Below are 17,603 nucleotides of genomic sequence, written 5' to 3'. Positions count from 1 at the left end.
GTGACACCTTGGATGAGTTTCTCCATATCTCAGGGTCTTTCTATCCCCTCCTGCAAAACAAGGCAGTACATTATTCTATCCTGAGCGGCAGACAGACCCTGAGATTGCATCTGTAAGTCTTCAGGCAGGGTACCCAGGGCACAGAAGGCATGGAGTAAGCGAGAGTTCTTATTGTTATCAAGGTTGGCAAGAAAAAAAAAAAGAGTACTCTCATTCTGCCGACTGGGGCTGAAAGCCTGCATTCATTCATTCAATGTCGGTAGCAACAATCCCGGCTGTAACAGCCTGTGTTTATTGAGGACTCACTGTGTTGCCAGGCAAGTCCAAAGTGCAGCACATGAGAAAATTGAGGTTCAGAAATGTTCATGAATTAACCAAGCCGGGAAGTGGCAGAGGTGGGATTTGAACCCAGGCAGCCAGTGCTCTTAATCATTTGTCTACACCTCCTCCAGTAATATAATTAGCCTCTACTGAGCACCTACTATATGCTGGTGCTTCTCAGATATTATCTCTAATCTTCGCAACAACCTTACAGAGCAGATAATACTGACCCTGAAATGAACTTGAACTTGGAGTCCACCAGGCTCCAAAGTGGGGCTGTTGCTGTGCCACAGAGCCCCCACCTCCCTGTCTCCTGGGCTATGGCACTCTGGATACCCAGGGGGAACCCAGCATCCTGGGGGCAATGTCCTCAAGTCCCCTCCCAGGGCAAGTCTATGCTAAAGGCTATTCAGGCACCGAGGGTGGCTGCTTCCAGGCAGGGCCCTCCTGGCTCCCAGAGCTCTTTGGGATCCAAATGCCACCCCCCAACTATCACAGCCCCAGTGGAGCCCAGGGGCCAGGCCAGTTGGTTTTTGGCATCCCCGTAAGCAGCTGCCTGGGCAGAAGGGTTTCGTCTTTCCAGGCTGGATGGGAGAATCCTGCCTCCCTCCCGAGTTCTTGTTCCCAGGGAAAGACCTTGGCAAGATCCCTGATCCTTCCCTTCCCTGGGACGGATGGCTTCCAGCTGCCTGCCGCCCCCAGCCTGGGAAAATTCCTCCACGCTCTGTGGGTCCCTGGATCTCTGAAACCTGAGTGGCGCCTCCATGGCCCCACCCAGGGCTCCCTTGGCCGCCATTTTCCTTTAGCACCAAGCGCTCTTGTATTCCCAGCAAGACTCCAATTACAGGAATAACAGGAATGGGTGACTTTAACCTGGGATGGTCTAAAACAAAGAAATTTTCAGTCACTGCTCCTCTCTGTGTGCCAGGCCCTGTGCCAGGCACCTTACAAATGGCAAGTGGGTGCTCCCACATGCCTGTGAGTTTGGCATTTTACAAATAGGGAAACTGAGGGTGGGGCATGTCTCCATCACTGATTAATGGCAGAGCTGCGTAGTAACTCAGGCTGGTCAGAGGTCCACCACACTTTGTCCAACTCCCTCATTACAAAGGTGGGGAAACTGAGGCCCAGAGAAGGGAGGTACTTTCACAAGGGACACTGCCAGGTGTACCGGGCTGGGTGCAGCCCAAGAGGATTTGACTCTCAGGCTTGTTCTCAGTCTCCCCTCTGCCTTCCGTGGGAACGCATCCCTGACCTCACCTATTGTTCTCTGCCTTGTTGTTTACCTCAATCCCTCCTCCACTCTGAGAGCAGAGAGGTTTTTAGGTGTCCTGCTCCTGCTTGTGAACCCACAGCCACCTGAGATCACTGTCAAAATTAAGTCTGCAAGCATGCCCTGTCTCTAATCCAGCTCCCCACGCCTACGTCATACCCTGTGAGTTTCCCAATATGCCCTGCCCTGCCGAGCCTCTGGGCTTTCACAGATGCTGTTCCTGCAGCCTAGCTTGCCCTTTCCCTCACTGCCCGTGCCACCTTTGCACTGTAACTGCCTGCTGACTCTGTCTTGCTTTTGGAGTTCAAGCCCTAGCAGGGCCAGGGCTGGCTCCTCTCCTCTCTGGGGGCCCCCAGGACCTGACACCTCTTCTGGAAGAGAAACCAGCATACTAGAGCAGTGGGAAAGCCCAGGCTTTTAGGGACCCCCACTGTTATCACAGCCCTGTCACCCTGACAATGTCAGCAATGCTCCGGGTCTGTGACTGTGACAGAGGTTCCCCAGTCCCCCTCCCCACACCTATCACCCCCTCCACGAGGGACTGGCAGGATCCTCAGTGCTGAGCTTAGGGAGAGTGAGAGCGACAGGTGTCGCCCCTGCCAGCGGGGCCTTTCCCACATGCAGCCGCCAGCTGGGAAGATGGATGAGCCTTCCCGGGCCAGGGCCAAGGAAAGGAGAGCTCATGTCGCCAGAGCTTCACATCCCTGGCTGGAAAGAGTCATAAAACGTTCCGGGGCCGGACACAGGATTTGGACCATTCTTCAAGTCATGGGGGACCCATTGTTTTGTTTTCTTTTTAAGGAAGAAAAAGGAGAGCGAGAAGGAGGAGGAGGAAAGACCGTCTACAGTGCTACCCCCGACCCCGTATCCAGAGGCACGGCCAGGAGACACCAGCAGCTCCCAGAACGGATCCTGGTTCCATCTTTGACCTGCCCTGCCTCTAGCAAGCTCAGTTGACCTTGGGCCAGGGAGCTATCTGGGCCCTAGTCACTCATCTGCCACATCGATTGGACAATGCCCTCCTGGTTCTCTTTTCTACAAATCAGGATTTATCAGGAGCAGAGGCAGGATTCCAGTGGAGTTTCTGAAAAGTCTCATCCGAAGCAGAGAAATTAGGCAGAGTGGGGAAAGGGTGAAAACCACTGATAGGCTTCTTCCCTGACTCTGCGGACAACTTAGGCCCTTAACTAAGTATTCAGGACTTCCCCTCTTGGGGCTCGATTTTTCCTGCTGGGATATGAGTATGAAGGTTCCTTTGATTATGGAGAGGAGACCGAGGGCTTACGACATGCCAGGCACAGTGAGGCCCTGGGTTTAGCACAGCAGTGTCTGCGCTGAGTGGAGGTGCTGGCCTCCTTCCATACAGCAGGTGTGAAAGGGAGGCTAAGGCCTGCCCCAGGGTCATCCAGGAGAGAGCAGCAGGGATTTGCACCCAACATGCTACCCTGCCTCCTCTGGCTGCCTGGGGGTGGGATTCTCCAATCCAAAGAATGCAGAACCTAAGCAATGCTAAAGGGTCTGAGCCAAAGCCAGGAGCCCCCGGGACAGCTAATGAGGAGGGACCGTTAACCTGGGCCCAGCTTCCAGGGCTGGTCTTCCTGTGGCCACTGTGATGCCCACACTCCAGTGTGAAACCAGCGGCTGAGAGGCACAGACTCACCCCAGCCCCTCCCCAATCCCCTCCCCAATCAGTTCTTGCCCTTCACCCCACTCTGTGCTCCAGGCCATCTGTCCAACCCATGCCTGGCCTTTTGCTCATTGCTTCAGAACTCGAGTAATCTGGGAGCATGTCCACCAGCCCCATTAGACTGTTAGAGCTCCTTGAGACCAGGACTTATCTTACTGCTTCCTGGAGCCTCCAGAGTGCCCAGCAGAGGGTCCACCAATTATTCATTCAGCAATTATTTATTGAGAACCTACTATGTGCCGGAGGTAGGCCCTACTATGTGCCTATGTGTAAGCCCTGGAATACAACAGGGAGCAAGGAGCCATGCCTTCCCTCAGGGAGCTTACCTTCTAGAGGAAGAGGTGGGAAAAGATGAAGCCACTGGGGACAGTGCTGAGGGAAAGAAGTGGAGGAAGGAGGGAGGGTGGGTGGAGGAGAGGGGCAGGCTCTCTAAGGAGGTGATGCTTTTGTGGTTTTTTTTAGAGACAGGGTCTCATTCTGTTGCCCAAGCTCAAGTGCAGTGACACGATCATAGCTCACTACAGCCTTGAACTCCCGGGTCCAGCGATCCTCCAGCCTCAGCCTCCCAAAGTACTGGGATCACGGGCACCCACCACAATGCCCGACCAGGAGGTGATGTTCAAACTGAGACCTAAAGCATGAGCAGGAGCCAGCCTGGCTCACTGTTTCCTGGGAAATGAGAGAAATTTAGACCAACTTCTTCTACTTACACATGGGGAAACTGAGACCCAAAGGGGTCACACAGCCAGTTAGAAGCTTGACCCCTGTACCCGGACTTGGGTTCTTTTCCCCCGCAGGAGCACAGGAGGAGGGAAGGGGAGGGTCTCAGCCTGAGGTACAGCCAGGGGAAGAGGCAAGGGGCAGGGGAAGTGACAGGACTTCTAGTGCGGGGGAGGGGCCGCCTGCCACCTGCTGGACACAGAGCCCCTCCCCATCCTAGACCCAAGGTTCCCCAAGGCCTGCCTGCCTGCCCACCCCACTGACCGGGCTTCAGAAAATTGATTTCCTAACAACCATCCATCAACCCGGCACCTCCAGCTGTTGGTGTGACACCCGCGTCCCCAGAGCCTAATCCGCCCAAGGAAGCTGCTCCTGGAACGCCCTCCCTCACCCCTAAAATGACCTCTGTGATTCCAGGAGCTGGTAACTGGAGACCCAAGACAGCACCTCCCCCGTGATTGCTCCTCCCCACCCCCACCCCATCACTCTGAAAGGGGCTTTCAACCTCTTCCCCCAGAGGCCCTCTGCAGCCTCACAATATTGGGTCTACTTGAATACCCCTCAGCGACAGGGTGCTCAGCCCCCCCCCTGGGGCAGCCCTGATGATAACTCAGGTTCCATAGACCGTGGAGCAACTGGGAGTGGTCATCACTGTAGTTAAGCCTCAAGATCGTTAGTCAGGTCGGTGTTATCCTTCTCAATGGAGAAATGACAACACTGAGGCTCCAAGGTCATCCATTCTGCCCAAGGACGGACTCACCCCAAAGGTATAGGTGTCACCCCGGCCTCCCCAGTCCTCCTTCCTGGAGGTAAACAAATTCCTTCACCCCATGGTTTCTCCCACCAGCCTTGGGTCCCCTGAAGACCACGTGACATCTTCCCTAGGATGCCCCTGGAAGGTCATGAGCTGGGAGCAGTCGCTTCAAGCCAACTCTGAACTTCTATTCCTCGGCCCGAGTCCCCCCAGCTCCACTCACAGGGGACACTGGACATCCATCTGATCACCTTAGCCCTGACAGCAACCCAAGAGCCTGGAATGGCCCACAGATCCCCTTCCAGTGGCAGAAGGGAGGAAAGGAGAAAGGAGGAGAGTGTTAGCCCTGGGATCAGCAGCTCCAGCCTAATTTGCAGCGATCTGCTGTATGATCTCGGGTAATGGAAACTTCTATCTGGGCCTCAGGTTCCAAAACGGAAACAGGGATTAAGAGTCTCTGTGGAGAAGCTCTTCCCGGAGGAAGGACGCTGGTGTGAAGATGGTGGAGCCCGAGGCCAGGTTCACCCACATTGAAGACACTGGGACAATCACAGTGAGATCAGCAAGGGGGCTGCTGGGACGTGAGGAGCAAGCCCAGAGAGGGGAAGCAACTTGCCTGAGGTCACACAGCCATAAAGCAGAGAGACCTTGAGCCAGAACACAGATTTTCAGGTGGGGTCCAAATCATCCTCTAATCCACGGGCCTTCCTGCAGGTCCCTGGGAGCAGTCAAGACTCCAGAAGACCTTTTTGCCTCCGTGTAAGTGCTTCTGTCACCCCTGAGGGACCTAGCTTGGTAGGGTTGGAGGAGAGGAGCTGTGCCCACAGCTGGTAGGAACAGGATCACAAAGGGTTAAGGCTCTGCCCGGGTCTGCTTGATCCCCCTAAGCAGGCAGGACCCCAGGCGGAGTCGGGGCTTGGGTTTCATGCCACCCCCACTCTGGTCTGGCTATAAAATACAATCGTGTCTCGCTGCTGATTGATGGTCTGGGGGAAACCTTGGGGAGATGGGTTGGGGCGAGATCAGATTTTCAAGGGCTCAGCCACTGATATTCTATCTGGGGGCTTCCAGAACCTGCCACTGCCCCATCTCCATGGGCCCTCTAAACCCTGGAGGAGGCAAGAGTAGAGAGGCAGGCAAGAGAGGCAGTCAGATCACACTCCGAGGCCACATCACAAGGCAGAGGTGCCTGGACTCACTTCCAGCCCTGACAGTTGCCCACAGAGTCCCCTCCAGAAATCTCAGGAGACTTGCCTGGGTGGCTGTTCCTTCATTCATTCATCCATTCATTCATTTCCAAAATACCTACTAGATTATTTCAGACAAAGGGGTTCCAGAGGCGAGCCTCGGCCAGAGATAGTCCAGAGACAGCTCCTGGCCTCATGAAGTTTTCCATCTAGCAGGCCCAGAAAAGCACGGTTCTGAGACTTCGTGCCCACCCACGGTGTCCAGGATTGAGGACCAGACCAAGAGTGAAGTACCAACTGGGGCGCTTAGGCTCTGTCTCCAGGCTGATCTGAGTTTGAATCCCAACTCTGCCACTTAGGAACTACGTGACCTTAGGCATGTTGCTTAACCCTTCCACGCCTCATCTGTAAAATGGGCAGGTAATAGCATCTACCACTTGGCATTCTGGTGTGGAACAAATGAGGCAATGAATCCAGAGTGCTTAACATTGAGCCTGGCATTGAGTAATTGAGTAATTATAGTTGCCCATTGTGATTTTGGATTCTGGGAGACTGGCACTCTGTTTGAATGAATGAATGAATGAATGAATGAATGAATGAATGAATGAATGAAGCTGGTATGCCAGGCTGCATTTGGTGCTTCCTACAGAATATCTCATTTAACCCCCACCATGGTGGGGAAACTGAGGAGGCATTCTTGGAAGCATTCCCCTCCTCCTGCAAGCCCCAGGCCCTTAGTTTTGGCCTCAACTGGAGACTGACCACTCTCATATGGGGATCCCCATCTTTGTCCTCCCAGTCAATCATGAGTGTCCTGGGGACAGAGGTGGTGCCAGTTTGTCTCTGAGACCTCTTCTTGTTCATTTAGCACCAAGCACACAGGTGGCGTGAAGAAAAGGGAAGAAAGAAGAAGGCAGGAGGGAGATCAGAAAAGGGGAGAGGGGCAGGTGTCCCAGCCAGCCCAAGGGCCTTAGCTCCAGGTGCCTGAGCTCCAGCCACAGCTCGGAGAGAAGCCTCAAAAACCATTTCAGGTTCCTCTTTCTGCCCCCAGCAGCCGTGGACACCCATACCCAGCAGGTGAGTTTAATGTGCAGGCTTGAGGGTCCAGCTACCTGGATTCCAGTCCCACCATCCTCTAACAACGATGTGAGCTTGGGTGAGTCATCTCCCCTTCCTGGGGCTCAGTTTTTCTCCTCTGTTAAATGGGAGTAATAATAGTGAGATCCCACAGACTTTTCCTCGCCTATTCACCCTGGCCCAGCCTGCTCATCTGAGCATAGCCTCCTTGAAGGGTCTTTGCAGGAAGAGGAGCCCTGACCCAGCAGCTGGCCCCCAGCCCTGCCCTTCATCTCCCCGTCTTCTCAGTACCCTCAATCCCCAGGCCCCAGGGTCCTTAATCCACCCCAGAGTGACATGGAGCAAGTGCTCTATCCCAGCGCCCGCCTGCTGTGAGGGGCGGAGGATCTCACAGGCCAAGAGAAACCCAAGCTCTGCATGCAGCCTGGGGACCCAGCGGAATGTCAACAGCAGATTAGACCCCACACTGTTCCCAGGATCCAAGAAGGGTGAGGGGAGCTCTCTCTCCTGAGGCTCTCCCAAATTTCTGCTGGGGGTGAGAGACCCAGGCCCCTGTCCCCAGAGCTTGGAAAGGCAGAACTGTTGAAAGAATGTATTCACTCATGTCACAGAGGCTCAGAGATGGAGAGGCGCTGGCCCAAGGTCACAGAGCAGGCTTGTCCAGAGCCAAGGCCAGATCGCTGGTTTCCTTGCTCCCAGACCTTGCTGCGTCCTGCATCCCAATCTAATGCCAGTGATTTGCTCTGACTGTGAACTTGGCCAGGTCAACAGAGCTTTCCTTCCTCATTAACTTGTCAGCTAACAATGCACTGCCTCGAATACCCTGGACTGATCCATCTCCCCCTGCCGCAACCTCAGAAAGTCCCAAATCTCTTCAGCCAGGTGTTCTGTAGACAAGGTTCCACACTGGCGGGCTCTGGGCCCACGGCCATTTTATTTGAAGAGTGAGGGTTCTTGCACCATAGCTCTGGGAGATTTGAAATAAAAATCACATTTCTAGCCTCTCTTCAAATAAATGTTCAGGCTGCAGAGTTCCCCATAGTCCCTGCCTGAGCAAACACCCTGTGTTGAACATTATTCTGGGTATGTCACATATATTAAGTCCTTTAGTCCTTATAACAATGGGAATTTCTATTCTATCAATAAAGAAACCAGACTCAGAAAGTGAGCTGGCACACAAAGATCATATTCACAGCCTGGAAATGGCAGAATTGGAACTCAAACCCAAGTCCAGTGACTCCAAAAACTCGGAGCTCCTACTGCTTCTTGTTCAAGGCAATGGGGTTACCGCCTCACAGCCTTGCAAACTGAAGTCTCAAATTCTCTCCAATTCACATGATTTTTCTAGTTGACCTCTCCTTTCCTCCACAAGCCTTGACAATTGGCGTGGGGCTGAGCTTAGAGAGGCTTCCTCCCCTAGTCTCTCTGCCTCTGGACTGACTTCCTGGGAAACGTCCTAGGGCCCAGATTCAACCCCACGCTTTCCCTTCGTTGCCGACACTGTCACCATGATAGTGAGACAAATGCCAAGGGTCTGGCTTTCTGGGCCCACCATGGTCTAACCCAGCCCACCTTCCTCCCTCATTTTTCTCTCTTCTCCTCCTGTCATCCCATGTCCCCAGGAAAACTAAGCCAATCCCCCATCCCACAGCCAGCTGCTCTTTCCTATCCCTGTCCCCAGCTCACACCCGACCCCCTGTCAGATATTCTCTCCCCACTCCATTTCCCCTGGTCCTCAATTTTGTCCTCCCCCATCCCAATCACAGGTGACCTCCTGCTTTCTCTTAGGCATAGATTTTGGAGCCAGACAGACCTGGATTTGAATCCAGCTCTGCCATGTGCCAGCTGGGTACCCTTAGGCAATGCACTATCCTTGCATTCCTCAACTTTCCCAACTGTAAATTTTTTTTTTTTAATAATTCATCTCATCCTCTCTCCAACAGCTATTAATTCAATGAGGACTGGATGGGATGATGTTTGCAAAGCACCTACCACATAGTAGGTGCTGCCTGGCTTGCATTAGACCCTTGTCAATATCTCTTCTCTTATCCTCTGCATTTGAAGCACCCTGAAGGCAGAATCTTATTTTTTTTTTTTGCACCTTTTTTTCCCCTGGGCCTAGTGGGCCACCTGGCACGTAGCAAGAAGTTCATGCTTTGAATATTGCAGGAAGAAACATGAGTCTTAGTGTTTCAGGAATTGGGCCCAAAGTGTCCTTGGCTCACTGACAATAGTAGGGGTGGGGTCCCAGCCTGAGAGTGTCAGACAGCCAGGCAGGTGGCTAGAGAGGAAATGTCACCTTTGAGCTCAAGGCTAACTTGATCAGTCAGTCAACCACTAGCTTATTGAGTACCTACAATGTGCTGACATTGTACTAGGAACTGGGGTTACAGCAGTAAACAGAACAGATGAAGTCTTTGCTCTCAGAATGTTTATGTTTTAGGTCAGGGAGACGGATCATAAACTCAAAAGCAAAAAAGCAAGTGAGATGATTTCAGATGTCGCTAAGCACTACGGAGACAGCCCAGCCCAGGGATGTAATTGGAGATCAATGTCAGCAAAGGCCAGGCTGAATGGACAGGGAGACAGCCATGCATAGATGTCAGGGAGAGCAATCCAAGCAGAAGAAAGAGCACGTGCAAAGGCCCTGGGGTGGGAGCAAGCTCGGTGGGTTCAAGAAAAAGGAAGGAGGACATTTGTGTCTGACACAACAAGAGGATGACAAGAATAATGATGAGAGCCGTGGGAGATGAGATCAGAGCAGAGGGAGGCAGGGCTGCATATGGGCTGACTGAAAAGCCTACAATTTCTTCTAAAACTGGTGGAAGCCACCAGGAGGTGAGTGACACGATCTGATTCCCACTAGTGGAAGTGTCCCTGGCTGCTTTGTGAAGAATGAATGGCCTGGGGTGGGGTGGGAGCAAGGATGGAGGCAGAAACAAGCAAAGAGGTTGTAGGTATCTGAGCAAGAAAAGACTGCAGCCAGCCGGGCAAGGTGGCTCACGCCTGTAATCCCGGCACTTTGGGAGGCCGAGGTGGGAGGATCCCTTGAGCCCAGGAGTTCAAGACCAGCCCGGGCAATATGGCGAAACCTTGTCTCTACAAAAAATACAAAAATCTGCCAGTCATGGTGGCGCACGCCTGTGGTACCAGTTACTTAGGAAGCTGAGGTGGGAGGATTGCTTGAGCCCAGGAGGTCAAGGCTGCATTGAGCCGTGATAGCGCCACTGCACTCCAGCCTGGGTGACAGAAAGAGACCCTGTCTCAAAAACAAACAAACAAACAAGATGGCAGCCAGTTTCAACATGGCACCCGTGGAGATAGAGCCAAGATTTGGGAGACGTGCAGGAGGATGGGAGGAATTAAGGATGACTCCTGTATTGCTAGCAGGAGCCACTGGGTCGGTTAAGAGTTCACAAATCCGAGCCTGCATTCAGAAAGTATCTAGGAAGATTTACTACTATTATTATTTGCTGTGTGACTAAGCGAATCACCACAATCCTCTGAGGCTCAGTGTCCACATCTGTACAATGGATTCACAACATACACAGAATGTGCGGTTAGGATCACGTGAGATCATGGATGTGAAGGGCTTGGTAATCTCTGAAATACTAAAAAATAGAAACCTACCAAAGCTATTAACTGTTTATAAAATCAGAAAGCTATGAAATGTTATTAGTATCCTCATTATTACCATTTCAAGGTTGGAGTTCCCGGCTGGTGAGTGGACATGTGGCACGCTGTGTAAGCTGAGCCAATGGAGTCTGTGTCCACTGTCCAATTAAACTCCTTCCCCGAGACCGGGGGAGAATGAGGAGCAGCTTGGGCAATAGAGGAGGTTCCAGCTTTGGGGCCAGAAACCTTGGGCCTGTTCCTAACTCAGCCACTGATTCTTGGGTGACTCTGAGCCACTTGATGCCCGTCCTTCTCTGGGCCTCAGTTTCCCCTTCTATAAAGCAAGAGAGTGGGGCTAGAGGCTCCCAGTGGCCCCTCCAGCTGTGACCCGGTTAAAAGCCAGTTCTCTGGCCAGGCACAATGGCTCATGCCTGTAATCCCAGCACTTTGGGAGGCTGAGGCAGGCAGATCATCTGAGGTCAGGAGTTCAAGACCAGCCTGGTCAACATGGTGAAACCTCGTCTCTACTAAAAATAGCAAAATTAGCCAGGTGTAGTGGCGGGCACCTGTAATCCCAGCTACTCAGGAGGCTGAGGCAAGAGGATCGCTTCAACCTGGGAAGCGGAGGTTGCAGTGAGCCGAGATCGATCACGCCATTGCACTCCAGCCTGGGGGACAGAGCAAGTATCCATCTTTAAAAAAGAAAAGCCTGTTTTTCTCCTCCCACTCTGTCCTGCTCAGAAGTTTAGTCTCTCAGCGCCTCCTAGGGAGGGCCAGCTGGCCACACCTGGAGATTGACTACCGAGGGCAGGCTCACCCACAGGCTCTTTCAGACCTCACCTACTCCCCTCCCCAACCCCAAGTCGCCTCTGCTTGCCTTTCTCTTCTCACTTCCCCACCTCCCAACTCCAGCCCTGCCAGGGTTAATTGACCCGCAGCTCCCACCCCTGCAGAAAAAGCAGAGAAGGGGGGCCCAGGCTCCCAGAGGCTCCCCCCACACCCGCCACAGCTGTCTCCCCACATCCAGGATAACCAGGTCCCAGGGGCCCGGGAGGAAGCGGACCACATTCTTGAGGGCCTTATGTCAGGCTGGCTGCTTCCCACTCCCCTCCCCAGCCTGCCAGCCCCCCATCAGCCCTCCAGACCCCTCCCTCACTCTCCCCTGCCAAGGCGGCTCAGCGGGCACAAAGCCAGCCAGGCCTGGGCATGAATCCTGGCTGGACAAGTTTCCTACCTCCCTTCTCAATTTCTTCATCTGCAAAGCGGGGATAATTCCTACTTCAAGGGGGGACAGGATTCAACGAAGCAAATTTGCATATACAAAGTGCAGGGCACATAATAACAGCTAGGTTTTCCACGGGGCAGCTATGCCCTAGGGCCTACATACAAACTCACTTAATCCTCACAAGAAGCCTCCGAGTAGGAAGGTTCTATAATTATCATCTCCATTTTGTGGCAGAGGAAAGCAAGGCACAGAGAGGCTGAGTAGACTGCCTGAGGTCACACAGCACTAAGTGGTAGAGCTGGGATTCAAATCCAGGCCTTTCTGGCTCCAAAGTCCACAGGCTTAATGACACTGTGTCCACTAGATAAGGGTTAGTTTCCTTTGTCCCTATTCCCCCTGTCCTCCACTGCTCCCCACCCCTGTGGTCAACCCAGTGAATGGAGAGCCCTGGACAACATGGGGGTCACACCGTGGCTTTCACCTGTGTCCCTTGAGCTGCTGTTCTGCCTCCTCTGGCTGTGTGGCATCGGCAAGGTGCTGCCCTCTCTGGTCATGATCCACATCTGGGATGCCAACATCAGAAGGGGAGGCACTGGCATGGAATGTGCTTTTTTAGGCTTTGGTACATGCAGATAGCTAAGCTCGCAGAGCTGCTGGCTGTGGGGGAAGGGAGGCTGGCAGCCAGAGATGCATCTGCAGATACATTTTAAACATGCAAATGAGAGGAAAGGAGGGATGTTCAGACATCCCTGGGCGATTCCTCAGAAATGGATCTCAACCCTGATGTGACACATGCCAGCCTGAATACCTCCGAGGATGCCTTCTGCAAGGTCACCACCTGCTTGCTAAAATGAGGATTCAAATGCACTCAGTGTGCCCATCTGTAAAATGGATGCTCAATCAAGAGGCTTGAAGCCATGGGGAAACCAGGGCCTATTTCTAGGGACAGAGAAAGCTCAGTGTCATAGAGAAGATCAGGGATGGAGCTGGAACTAGAACCAGAGCTTAAGACTAAACACCAAGGTTCCTCTACCTCTCCCGCCGGTCCCCCATCCCCAGCCCTGACTCCCACCTCTCGCTCTTCCCTGAGCTTGCAAGAAGCACCATCCCTGCGCTCACCCCTTTCCTGCCTCCTGGAACACCCAGCCTCAGAACCACCTCCCCCTGGTGCCTTTCCCCTTCTACTCTGATGGAAAGCGTCCACTTGACATCCAATCACGTGCCACCTTGTTTTATTCCTCCCATATGTGTGTGAATTTTCTGTTTTATTCATGACTCCTGAAAATCAAGGGTCATATTTATTTTCCCCCAAATTTGCTGACACAAAACACATGCTGCTTGCTTAAGCGACAATTGAATTAATCAGTCTTAAGCTTCTCTGTCACCATCACCATCATCAACATCATCAGCATCACTTCACCCTGTCAACTACCTCTGCATCGGGAAAAGCACCCACATTGCCTTCTTCATCCCCTTCCTCCCAAATGTCACCACCATCATCCCCAGCAATGGTAGCCGCCCTGGGGATCACCAAGCTCTCATCCTAATGATGCCATTCTGCACAAGGTCACTCAAAACCTCACATGGGCCAAGCACTGCGATAAGAGCTTTCTAGGCATCTTCTCGTTTAATCCCCACAACCGACCTAGTCCCGGCCATGCCCCAATGGAGTAGGTACTCTTATTGTACCCACTTTACAGATGGGGAAACTGAGACACTGAAGGGTTTCTTGGATGCCTAAAGTGATAGGGGCAGGAGAGGAATCCAGGTTTGCCTAACTCCAAAGTCCATTTTCTCAAACATGCTTTGTACCATCACCCCAAAGCCACGGCAAAATTGCCATTGTTTCCACTGCCAAATAAGCAAACAACATCAGCTTGAGTATTATCATTACTGCCATGATCAACACAGTCACCACCACTGCCAAGAGCTGTCACTGTTAACCTCGCCACCATCAGCTCCACCCACCCCACCAGCCACATGAGCATTCTTTACATTCTGCTCAGCCGAGGGTCCCCACGCACCACCACACATCAGAGACAGAAGAGAGACAGAGGAGCAGGCCTGGCCCTGGCCTAGGAGAGCCTATTTCCCTTCCCCTCATCACCACTATTCCTTCCTCTCCCAACCTCACTACCCTCATTATACAAAGGAAGGCCTGGGGCAGACTCATTCTCTTCCTCATGATTGTGGGGAGGCACACTGTCATGGCCAAAAGGTCAGGCCTTTGAGTGGCTGTACTCAGCAAACCTTCATCCAATAAGCCATTCAATTCACTAAGCATTTATTGGACATCACTGTATGAGCCCAACGACTACAGAAGGAAGGCAAACAGAGAGGGCCTAATCAAATGGAATGAGGCGGACAGATGTCAAATAAATCACTACAGGAGGGACAGGGTGCCAAAGAGATGAGTTGATTGTAAAAAAAGGGTGAAGTGGAAAAACCTAGCCTGGTCTGGGAAATCCAGGAGGACTTCCTGGAGGAAGCACCTGCTAAGCTGAGACCCCAGTGCTAAGTGGAAGTAAGCTAGGCAAAGAGGAGAATATGCTGGGGCTACTAGGAAGGCATTCCGGTAGCAGACACAGCATGTACAAAAGCCCTGAGCTGGGAAAGGCTTCTGCTCTTAGAGGAACCAGAGGGAACCTAATGTGGCTGACGCCAGGTGACACAGAATGAGGAGGTGACCAGAAACTGAGGCAGCCCTGCCAGTCTCATGGGGAATGCAACAGGGATGGCAGTGGGGCACAGGGGACAGCTCTCTCGGGGATTTTGAAAAACAGCACCCAGCCCCGGAAGAGATGGGCAACCCAGCGTGTGGCCCAGAGGAAGGAGCCCAGAGGGCCGATGGGGGCTGATGAAATGTTATGGAGGGTGCTGAGCGATTATGCAGAGAGAATCGATTGCTCGGGCTGGTGCCTGCCTGGCACAGAGACACAAGCACTGAAATGTCAGGCCTGTGATCTGAGAGTACCACCCCACAGCCGCTGAGCTAGAGAGCCGCCACAGGTGCAGATAAAGATGGAGGTGTGCAAAAAGAAATCCCAATGCCCCCAAAATGGAATCATTGTCCTGTCAGGGCTGAAGTAGCAGGGATAGGAGCGGGGCATTTCATAAGGTTTGGCAAGGAGGGGCCGGGTGGACGTGCTTTTCTGGGTTCTTGTGCATGCATATAGCTCAGCTCCCAGAGACGCAGGCACGGAGGGAGGGAGGGAGAAAGACTGAGTCCGGTGCTAGAGAGATGCATCTGCAGATACATTCTAAACATGCAAGTCAGAGAAGGGAAGGGGCGCTGGGAGACTTCCAAATGCCACTCCCTGGGGCACAGTGTAGGGTGGAGGGAGGGCTAGAGGGAGGGCAGGTGGAGGGGGAGCTGAGGGAGGTGGAGGAGGAGACCACAGGACCTCAGGTGAGCCTGACTCCCTCCTGGCCATACCCCTGCCCCCAAGCCACCTCTGCAGAACGGACTGGTTCCTGCCTACCGGCCAAAGAAGGCTGGGTAGGCTGGAGCGACTCCCCAGCACAAGTATCCTGAGTGCCTACTATGCGTCACAGGCTTTCCCAGGTCTCAGGGATTCTACAGGGAGAAAACTGCCATTAAGAGACTTAAGTGACTTGGGCCAGGACATATGGCTCACTTAGTGATCAACAAGATCAACAGCTCTGACGATGCGCCAGGCACTGCACGGAGCCCTCGCATGCTCCATCCCATTTCATCCTCACCGCTACCATCGGGTGCTCTAAGAAGCATCATTACCCTCATTTTACAGATGGGGAAACTGAGGCTCTCAGAGAAGCAACTTGACTGAAGTCATCCTGCCAATAAGAGACCAGCTAGAATTCCAGCCCTGAGCTGGGATAAAGGGTCTACACCTGGAAACCTCGTTCCCAAGCTTCACAGTGGTAAAAAATAAAAAATAAAAATAAAAATAAATCACCCCAGGCATAAGAAAATAAGCCAGGGAAAGAGCCTGGTTTGGGGTGGGGCCAAGGGGAAGGGAGAAACCAGGGAGAGGGCTTGCTCAAAGGTATAGAGTTCAAATCACAGCTTCCCAGGCCCCCGTGCCCTAAACGCACTGACTCAGGGTGGCTTTTTTATAGAATCCCTGCCACATGCTGGTCGCCTTCTGCAGAATCATTGATCCTCATAAAGCATTCTCCATATTGCATCTGGTGATCTTTCAAGCATGAACCAGATCGGGTCCTCTCCTGCTTCAATTCTCTGGGTGACGTCCTGTTGCCCTGAGAATGAAATCCTGAGAGTCCCAGCCCCATCCAGCTCCTGCCCCCTCCCCATCCCTCTGTCTGGAAGATGCTCTCCCCAGACCCTGCTGCTGCAGCCCCTCCCCCGCAGCCTCCCTCCCTGGCCACAAGTGGCCCCAGCCCCTGTCTGTCCAGTCGCCCCGGTCATTCTTCACAGCACTCACTCACTTCAGTCTTGGCCGCTTCCCCGCTTCCCTTTATTGTGGGAGTTTGGGCTTAATGAAGGTGGAGAGCTGGCATGTCCTGTTCCCCAGGGCACTCCCCTGTGTCACATAGTAGATGCCCAATAAACATTTGTTTAATGGGGAAGGGGCAGTGCCCAAAAAGGTCTCTTGCATGCCGTCAGGGCATAGCATGCCTGGGCTGAGCCCCTTGCCTGGCAGAGAGGGAAGCTGAGGCTCTGAGGGACTGACCTCACAGCTAAGGGCAGAGGCCAATGCTCTGTGGGAGCACTTGTCTCCCAGGCCAGGATTTTCCCACTGCCCCAGGAGTCACGGGCTCCCTTTCCTCCTCTCATTCTTGCCCCTCTCCCCTGCTTCTCCCAACCCTTGCTCACCAGCACCACGTCCCTCCCTCCTGCCAGGCTGGCTTGAGGCAAAGGTGATTTGTGACAGGGCTTGGGGCTGGACTTTGGTTCAAGACCCAACTCCGCCACCTCCTCGCTGACTGACCACAGGCAAGTTCCTCTACCTCCCCCAGCCTCAGTTTCCTCCTCTGTACAGTGGAGACGTCAAGGGGTGTTAGATGAGAGTGTGTGTGAATGGAAAGGGTCCAGCACGTGCCTGGTGCCGAGGATACTCACTTAACCCGTGATGAGAGTGGCAGTGCCATCTCCCCCCAGCTTGTGAGGACTGGCACGCCCCTCCCTGATCTGGGCCGGAGTCTCTGGGCACCGGGTCCACCTGCTTCAGCCCTCACCCTCCTAACAAAGAGGTTGGTTGATCTTTCCAGCCTGTCTACTCACACCCTCCCATCATTTCTCCTGCTTCCTGTCCCATCAGACCAGCCAAGAGGTTGTCATTACCACACAAGCACATGCATGTACCAAACACACGTGTACACACAAGCACAGATGCCTGTATGCACAGCCACAGACGCACACATCTCCCCACACACAGTTGAGTAGTCGCCCAGAGGGACACAGCGTTGGGGTGCTTACATGCTCCCCCTCGCACACCCACATGCACACACGGGTCTCCATGGGCACTGCATACACACGGACCACAGACACTAGCACCTGTGTGCCCGCGCTCACCCACTCAAACGGCCCTGCTTTCGGCCCTTGCCCCTCTCCCACACCTGCAGCCTGGCAGACCACCGTGGAGGTGACACAGAAGCACACACGGGGTGAGTTAACCGTCGGGTCTGGCATTTGGCACCACACTCTGGATAGATGGGAACAGCCTGCACGCGTGCGCCTCTGTGTCTCCAGGTTGTGTGTGTGTGTGTGTGTGTGTGTGTGTGTGTGTGTGTGTGTGTGT

Source organism: Piliocolobus tephrosceles, chromosome 1 (genome assembly GCF_002776525.5).
Source record: "Piliocolobus tephrosceles isolate RC106 chromosome 1, ASM277652v3, whole genome shotgun sequence".
NCBI lineage: Eukaryota > Metazoa > Chordata > Mammalia > Primates > Cercopithecidae > Piliocolobus > Piliocolobus tephrosceles.
The sequence above is the reverse complement of the archived record's forward strand: the minus strand, read 5'-3'. Positions refer to the sequence as shown.